This window comes from Zalophus californianus, chromosome 14 (assembly GCF_009762305.2).
Source record: "Zalophus californianus isolate mZalCal1 chromosome 14, mZalCal1.pri.v2, whole genome shotgun sequence".
NCBI lineage: Eukaryota > Metazoa > Chordata > Mammalia > Carnivora > Otariidae > Zalophus > Zalophus californianus.
The window spans coordinates 91,725,031-91,731,907 of NC_045608.1; positions in this window are offsets into that span (position 1 = coordinate 91,725,031).

Below are 6,877 nucleotides of genomic sequence, written 5' to 3' on the forward strand. Positions count from 1 at the left end.
TCTCTGTTCTTCCCATGGAGCTTCCTCTCCACCGAGAAATATGTGTAGCTCGTGAAGATACACATTTTTAACATTAAGTGATCACTCAGATTTATGTAAGTAACATCTTTTTAGGAAAATACGTAAGATATTACAGGACTGCTTTCTGGGTATTATTTTAGGGACCTCTCCTGTCTGCTTTTTGCCTGTTTTTTTTTTTTTTTTCCCCAGAAGTTTATTTCAAAGTCAATATTGTGCTCCTCCCCGCCCCCAACAAAATTAATCTAAGGGTCGATCATTGCTAATCTATTCTCCTTCTCAAATCTATCATATAAAGTAAGGCAGAGATGAAAGTGTATAATTGGCACTTTGTAGTCATCTAGATTTCTTCTCTTTTTGCCACTTAATCTCTATTCATGCAACATCGCTGTTTTGGTTTCTTAGAAGAGAATTTCAGAAGTGCTTACATTCACATTTGGGGCCTCTGTATCTTTACCTTATTCTGAGAAAAATTAGCCTTTTTTAAAAAAGATTTTATTTACTTATCTGACAGAGAGACACAGCGAGAGAGGGAACACGAGCAGGGGGAGCGGGAGAGGGAGAAGCAGGCTTCCTGCGGAGCAGGGAGCCCGATGCGGGGCTCGATCCCAGGACCCTGGGACCATGACCTGAGCCGAAGGCAGACGCCTAAGGACTGAGCCACCCGGGCGCCCCCAAAATTAGCATTTTTAAAACCTAGTTGCATCTTTACTGATTAAGTAGTGGGGGCAGGCAGCACTTTTGTAAGGTCAGAAGCCCTGCATATCTCCAGTTAAGACGTTTTCTTTGCCTGGATAAGGTTTGTCAGCCAAGCGTCCTCCTCGTTGCCGTTGACCCAGCGTGAACCGCCCCTCCCTCGGGCACGCACACCCGCAGATGAGGCTCAGGCTCGCGGTCTCAGCCGCCTGCCCTTTACAGACCGGCGCCACAGTAGTTTCTCATACAGATGATGAGTAAAGTATTTAAAGCACTGAAAATAAAGATTAAGTGGCAGGAGCAATAGGCAATAATCATAAAAGATTTTGCTCTTTAATCTTTTTTATATGTAATGCTTTGCGGCATGAAGACCTTTGCATTAAATCAAGATTTGTAATCTTTGACAAATTCTACGGTGACATGGTGATTCATTCTCAACTCGCCACGAAAGAGAACTTTTAAAATCATTTGTTTTAATTTACAAAAGAATTCTTTTTTTATCTTCAAAATCGTTTCAATGTCTATACACTGGATGATATTTCCTTAAACCAGTTTTGTATTAGAAATGGCTATTTATGCCAAAAGCCACTGTGCTGGCTTTAAGAAGAATAAAAATAGTTTTTGTGTTATTTTAAAACTCCTGTAGATTTACTTAATTTGGGCTTGGGGTGAGTTATAACTGTTTAAAGATGGATGTTTTCTGTAGGTAACATTTTCAGCAAGGCTCAACCCAAAGCAACGATGCTGAATTTGCAATAAATTGAGATCCATTGGGTTTGAAGAGTGGGAGAATGTCGTATTTTCTATTCTTGGGGATAATTGTCCCTTTCCTCTCACTTATAAGTTATTTGAGAGTGACTTGCAATGAAATGAAAATCGATCCCAGTATCAGTGTGTCCGTTCATGAGCCGTGTGGGACGTTGGACTTCCCCGGAAATACCGTTGGAGTTCGTTCATATTATAGCATCTAATCCTCTTTAGAGACATATTTCCAAACTTTTAGAAGGTCAAAATATATGGAATTGTTATCCTGTTGAAATAACAAAAGAAGGGTATCTTTTGTCCTTTGTCTACCTTATTCCTAGCACAGAAGAAGGGACTCCATGCAGTTTTGGACCGAACTGCCTAAAACGATACGGTTGTTTTTTTTTTTTCCCCCTGCACTTTGTTCAGAGGGAGTGGTAAGAAATTGTTTCAGTATGTCTGTTGCTTATTTGTAGGAGGAATATTGCTCTAATAACTTTTAAAATATGGTAGGTGGGTGGGTTTTCAAACACAATGATCAGATTATGGAAACACTTTTTCTTTACAGAGGATTGCCTCAACTATTTACAGTGCTTCTCCAGATGGGCTCTTCTGGCCTGCTTGGCTCTCTGATGATGGAAGAGTATTCATATATAAATGCAAAGGCATGAGTTTGCAGAGCATCCTGTGCACCAGCAAAGCTGAAGGGTAGGGTGACTTGGGACCTCAGGTCGGACCAGCCCTGGCGCCGATGGCTGGCTGTCGGTGGGCCACTCAGTTAACTTCTCTGGGCCTGTCCCCTTGTCTGTGAAATGAGTCGATTAAATCCCTTCCTTCTGCTCGTACTATCAGTCACTGAGCTGGGATGCTGGACACGGCCCTCCATCCGTGTCTCGTGTCCGCATGGCTAGTGAGCAGAGCGCTGTCTGCCTTTGATCCGGGATCTCTTCAAGGCTGTGTGTACAGGACCCGACCTCGGGAGACAGCATCTTCCTCCAGAGCAAATCGAGGCTTGTTCACTGACCAGCATAATCACAGTACGTCTCCCTCTGAGGCCAGGTCAGCCTGCTGCCTTTTATAAAAGCCGCAGGTGTCCCTAAGCTCTGGTTCATCTCCTGCAACCCAACCCTGTGCCGCGGGCATCGCCTGGCCCACTCTGGCTCACCCTGTGGGACTCAGGATTGGGAATATCCCAGTGTGGTGACTAATAATCCCCTTTGTCAGGACCCTCTGCCAGGGCCCAGGAAACAGGCTTCTTGGGAGCCGGCGGGTCGGCGAGAAGCTCGGAGGCCTCGTGGCTGCCGGCAATACGCTGTCCATTCACTTTGGAGGCCTCGAAATGCCCCTGGCTCAGCTTACTCTGCCGGTGGTAACTTTTATCACAAGTGTCAGTGGCTCATTTACTCCACACCATCCACACTGCTGTTCCCATCACTGAGGAGCTCTTGTTGTCATAAAGCCTCAAAGCTTTCCAGTCCCTAAGGAAACAGTGAAAAGTGAAAAATGTGTGCCACCGCACACGCAGATGCTTCACTCTCTACCAGTGAGCCGCTGTCTCCCCGATCCCGTGATTCTGGATCAATCGGGAGAGGTGGTCCCACACCACTTCGGCATCAGAGCAAAGTAATCCTTGGTTACCCTGGTAACCAAGCTGTGTGGGAAGGAATGCTGACAATCAGCGCAACGCAGCTCATCTCGATGTGACGTCAGCCAACTTCATCGTCGTTCCAGATAGAGAGGGACGACAGCTGGCCGTCTGCGCCAAGACCCACTGCTTGGAACATTCCTGATTCTGAATTGTCTTCCTCGAGTTTAATAACCCAACACCCTTCTCCTTTCCGTGTAACCCTGTTTTTGAGGCAGCTTCAGGTTCACATACAGTCGCAGGAAGAGGGCGCGGAAGGCTTTGTGTACGCTCCGCCAGGCCCCGTTCAGGCACTGCCCGGAGCGGGCACGGTCACGGCTTCGCTCTAATGGACGCCCTCGTGGCCCGTGGCCCCGTTCCTGTGACGTTCCGGAAAACCACGGGCCAGTCGTGCAGCAGGAGGTCCCCCAGTTTTTCCTCCAGGGTTTCTTCGTGATGCATCTTTGGTCAGGGTCTCGCAGACATGACGCAATGTTCCGGTTGCGTCTTAGGCAAGGTGACGTGTCGTGTGCGATTGTCACGTTGTCAGCGGCGCCGATGCGGGCTTTCCTCAGTGTAGTCACTTCTCCTCTAGGCAGTGGGCGTTTGTGCGGGACCGGGAAGCGTGCAGCCTCGTGGTCTGGCCACGTGCAGCCCCGGCCTGGCCCCAAGTTTCTGGTTGCGCTGTTTCTTCTACATTACTGCTGGCCTTCCTCTGTGAGGAACTCCCTCCTTGGCTTATCCCTGTGTTCATGTTGGTGTGGACTTGTGGGTTCCTGTTCTATTGCACGGGCTGCCCTGATGCCCAAATACCCCCAGATCTGACCAGTAGAGGCCCCTTGAGGCAGCTGCGAGCCCTTCTGACGCGGCCACGTTGTTCCTGGAGCCCGTTCTCACTGCTGGCGCAGCAGATCGCGCTCTGTCTCCGCCCCGGAACCAGCCGTTTTCCCAAGGAGCCCCGGATCCCCTTCGTGGAGAGCAGCGTCTAGAAGTCAAGACCCACGCGGGAGGTGTGCGGCTGCCCCACGGGAGTCAGGGCGGGGACGTGCGGGGGGAGGGCGCGCTCACGCCTGCTGGCCAGGGCCCCTTACCCACGCCCTGGCCCCACCCGGGGTCTGCCCTCATCGAAGACCGGCCCCAGCCGCACCTGCCCTCCCGGCGCAGGAAAGGATATAGCCACGGTCACTAAGGAGCATTGCGGGGCCCTTGCTTCATCCGCTGCCCTCGCCATAGCTTAGACTTGCTCCTCTCTCTGCCGTCTGCTTGCCAAGTTATGTACCCACGGAGACGAAGATGCTCCGGGCCCAGCTCTGCGGCCGTGGCTTTCATTATCTGAGCTGCTTCTGCCGCATTCATAAGGCGGGCGTGCAGGTGGCTTGCCTCTGGAGGCTGGGGCGAGTCCTCAAGCGGCAAACACCCCCGGGTGCCTTTTCAGAAAGCAGATTCTGATCCAGGAGGTGTGGGCAGGGCCCAGGACGGCTGGCTAACCATTCCCAGGGGTGCACAGATGCAGGCCCGGCTGGCGTGGGGGGGAAGCATCCCTGGCCCACCAGACCCCTGGTGTCTGTCTTCCCTCGGCAGCCGCGGGAGCTCGTTGCCTGTCCCTGTGTCTACACTCGGGTCTGGGCCTGCCCTCGTTGACTTAAGTCGGAGGCTGGCCCTGGACTGGGCTGGGAGCCCCCTGGCCAGCACTGGATCTGGTCCACCATCTTACTCGCACACTCGGGTCTTGACCCGTTAATGCATTCCAGGCGCCATTGGAATCGGGCGCTAACCTCATGTCGTCCCACAGGGTGGGAAGCGGAGGTGAGCAGCCCTCACTCTGCCGCCAACATAAGAGTGGACTCGGAGCCTGCTGATGGAATCCACATGTTTCTTGGAAAGTAGGCCATGGACGCCCTCCCGTGGTTCCACTCCCACTTCAAGGAGGGCTGTTCTGTGGGTTAAGTTGGTGCCCGATGGCTCAGCTGCGACACGGACTTCACGGACTGCGCGTGGCCAACTGCCCCCGTGTCCCCTTGTTGGGGACTGCGGTGACTACTTACAGCAGACAAATCATGAGAGGAAATGGGCTATCACCGCTCTGGGAAAGGGGAGAAGAGTGGCTTCCTGCGCAGGCCTGGGCCTAGTTCCGGCATCGGGCCAGATGGGGACCCAGGCAGTAGCATCCCCGCGTGAGAGGGACACGCAGCTCTGTCCCGGGAGGCGCGCCCGCCCCGCACGGCCCCGCGCCCGGGCCCTCACTCCCCACTGGACTGTATTTGGAGGCAGGACACTGGGGAGCAATCCCGCTGCACACGAGGCCGCGGGGTGAGGTCCTCAGAGGAGGTGCCAGGCATGTGGCACATGGAGGGAAGGGCGCAGGAGGGCAGACGAGGAGCTAAGGAGCTACGCCCCGGCCTCGGATCCGACCTCCAGCCCGGCGGGGAGCTGCGTGCCCAGACTCAGAGCTCCTTGCCCCCGGCCCGGCCTTCCGGGCCCCCCCGCAGCACCACCTCACCGTGAGTCGGCAGCCGAGCTCCTGTCCTTCATTCCACCTGAGAACTGTCCCCATGGTCCCCACGCTCTCTCCCCACAAACCCGAGTCCAGGGGGACCCCACCCTGACTTACAGAGCGGGCGCGCCCTGTGGCACCTCGTCTCCCGACGCGGCGTCCTCTCCACGCCCTGCTAACCCGGCCCCGGGTCTGTGCCCTCCGACAGACCCTCTGTCCCCCGACCTGTCCGCTCTGCCCGCCTGGAGGCTCACGCTCCTCCACCAGCCACACAGCCCTAGAGCCCCGACGGCGGTGACCCATGATCCCCGGGTCCCCGTCTACGCTGAATGGCGTGGGGGCCGGAGAGTGCGGTCGCGTGGCTCTCCGTTGTGATGGGGAGCCCCTCCTGTGCCTCCCGTGGCCCTCGTGACACCACTGGGCTCTGCTTGGGGCTGGGGTTCCCGAAGCCCCTTCTCAAGGAGCTCAGCCTGGTGACCGACCTCGTAGGTAAGCCCTCGGCGAGAACGCACATTCCGAGGTTCAGCTCCCGTTCTGCCTTGTTTTACTCTGAAATACGTATCCGAGTGTTGAGTTATCATGTGAGTTGCTGTGTTACTCTAGGATTTACCCCTGGTTTACTGTTTAATGTGCTTCCTGTACATGTAACATTAAAAGAGACCTGCCAACTGAAAGACTATTTTAAGAATGTGACTCTCGGGGCCCCTGGGTGGCTCAGTCAGTGAAGCGTCTGCCTTCGCCTCAGGTGGTGATCTCAGGGTCCCGGGACTGAGTCCCGCATCGGGCTCCCTGCTCATCGCGGAGCCTGCTTCTCCCTCTACCTCTCCCCCTACTTGTGCTCGCTCTCTGACAAGAGAGAAAGGAAGGAAGGGAGGGAGGGAGGGAGGGAGGGAGGGAGGGAGGGAGGAAGAAAGGAAAAAAGGAGAAAGAAAGGAAAGAAAGAAAAAAATCTTTAAAAAAAAATGTGACTCTCTGTGCATGATTTTCCAGATTCGTTGGTTGAAGGGTTTGGGGGCAAAGAGGAGGGGAGGGGCTGGTGCCCGGCGAGCAGGGCAGGCTCCCCTGGCGTTGGCATTGGGGTGGATGCACACAACACTGGTCTGGGGGCGCAGACAATAGGCTCGTGTCATCCCAGGACCATCCCAGCACGGGGGCTGCCCTCCTTATGCTCACAAGGGCAGACAGCCTCTCACGGCTGCTGCCGAGACAGAAGGGAACCAGGACTTGAGTTAAAAGCAAGACAAAACAAAGATTTTGGCTTATCTTTTTGAAACAGAATTCTTGTAACCACGAACAATGAC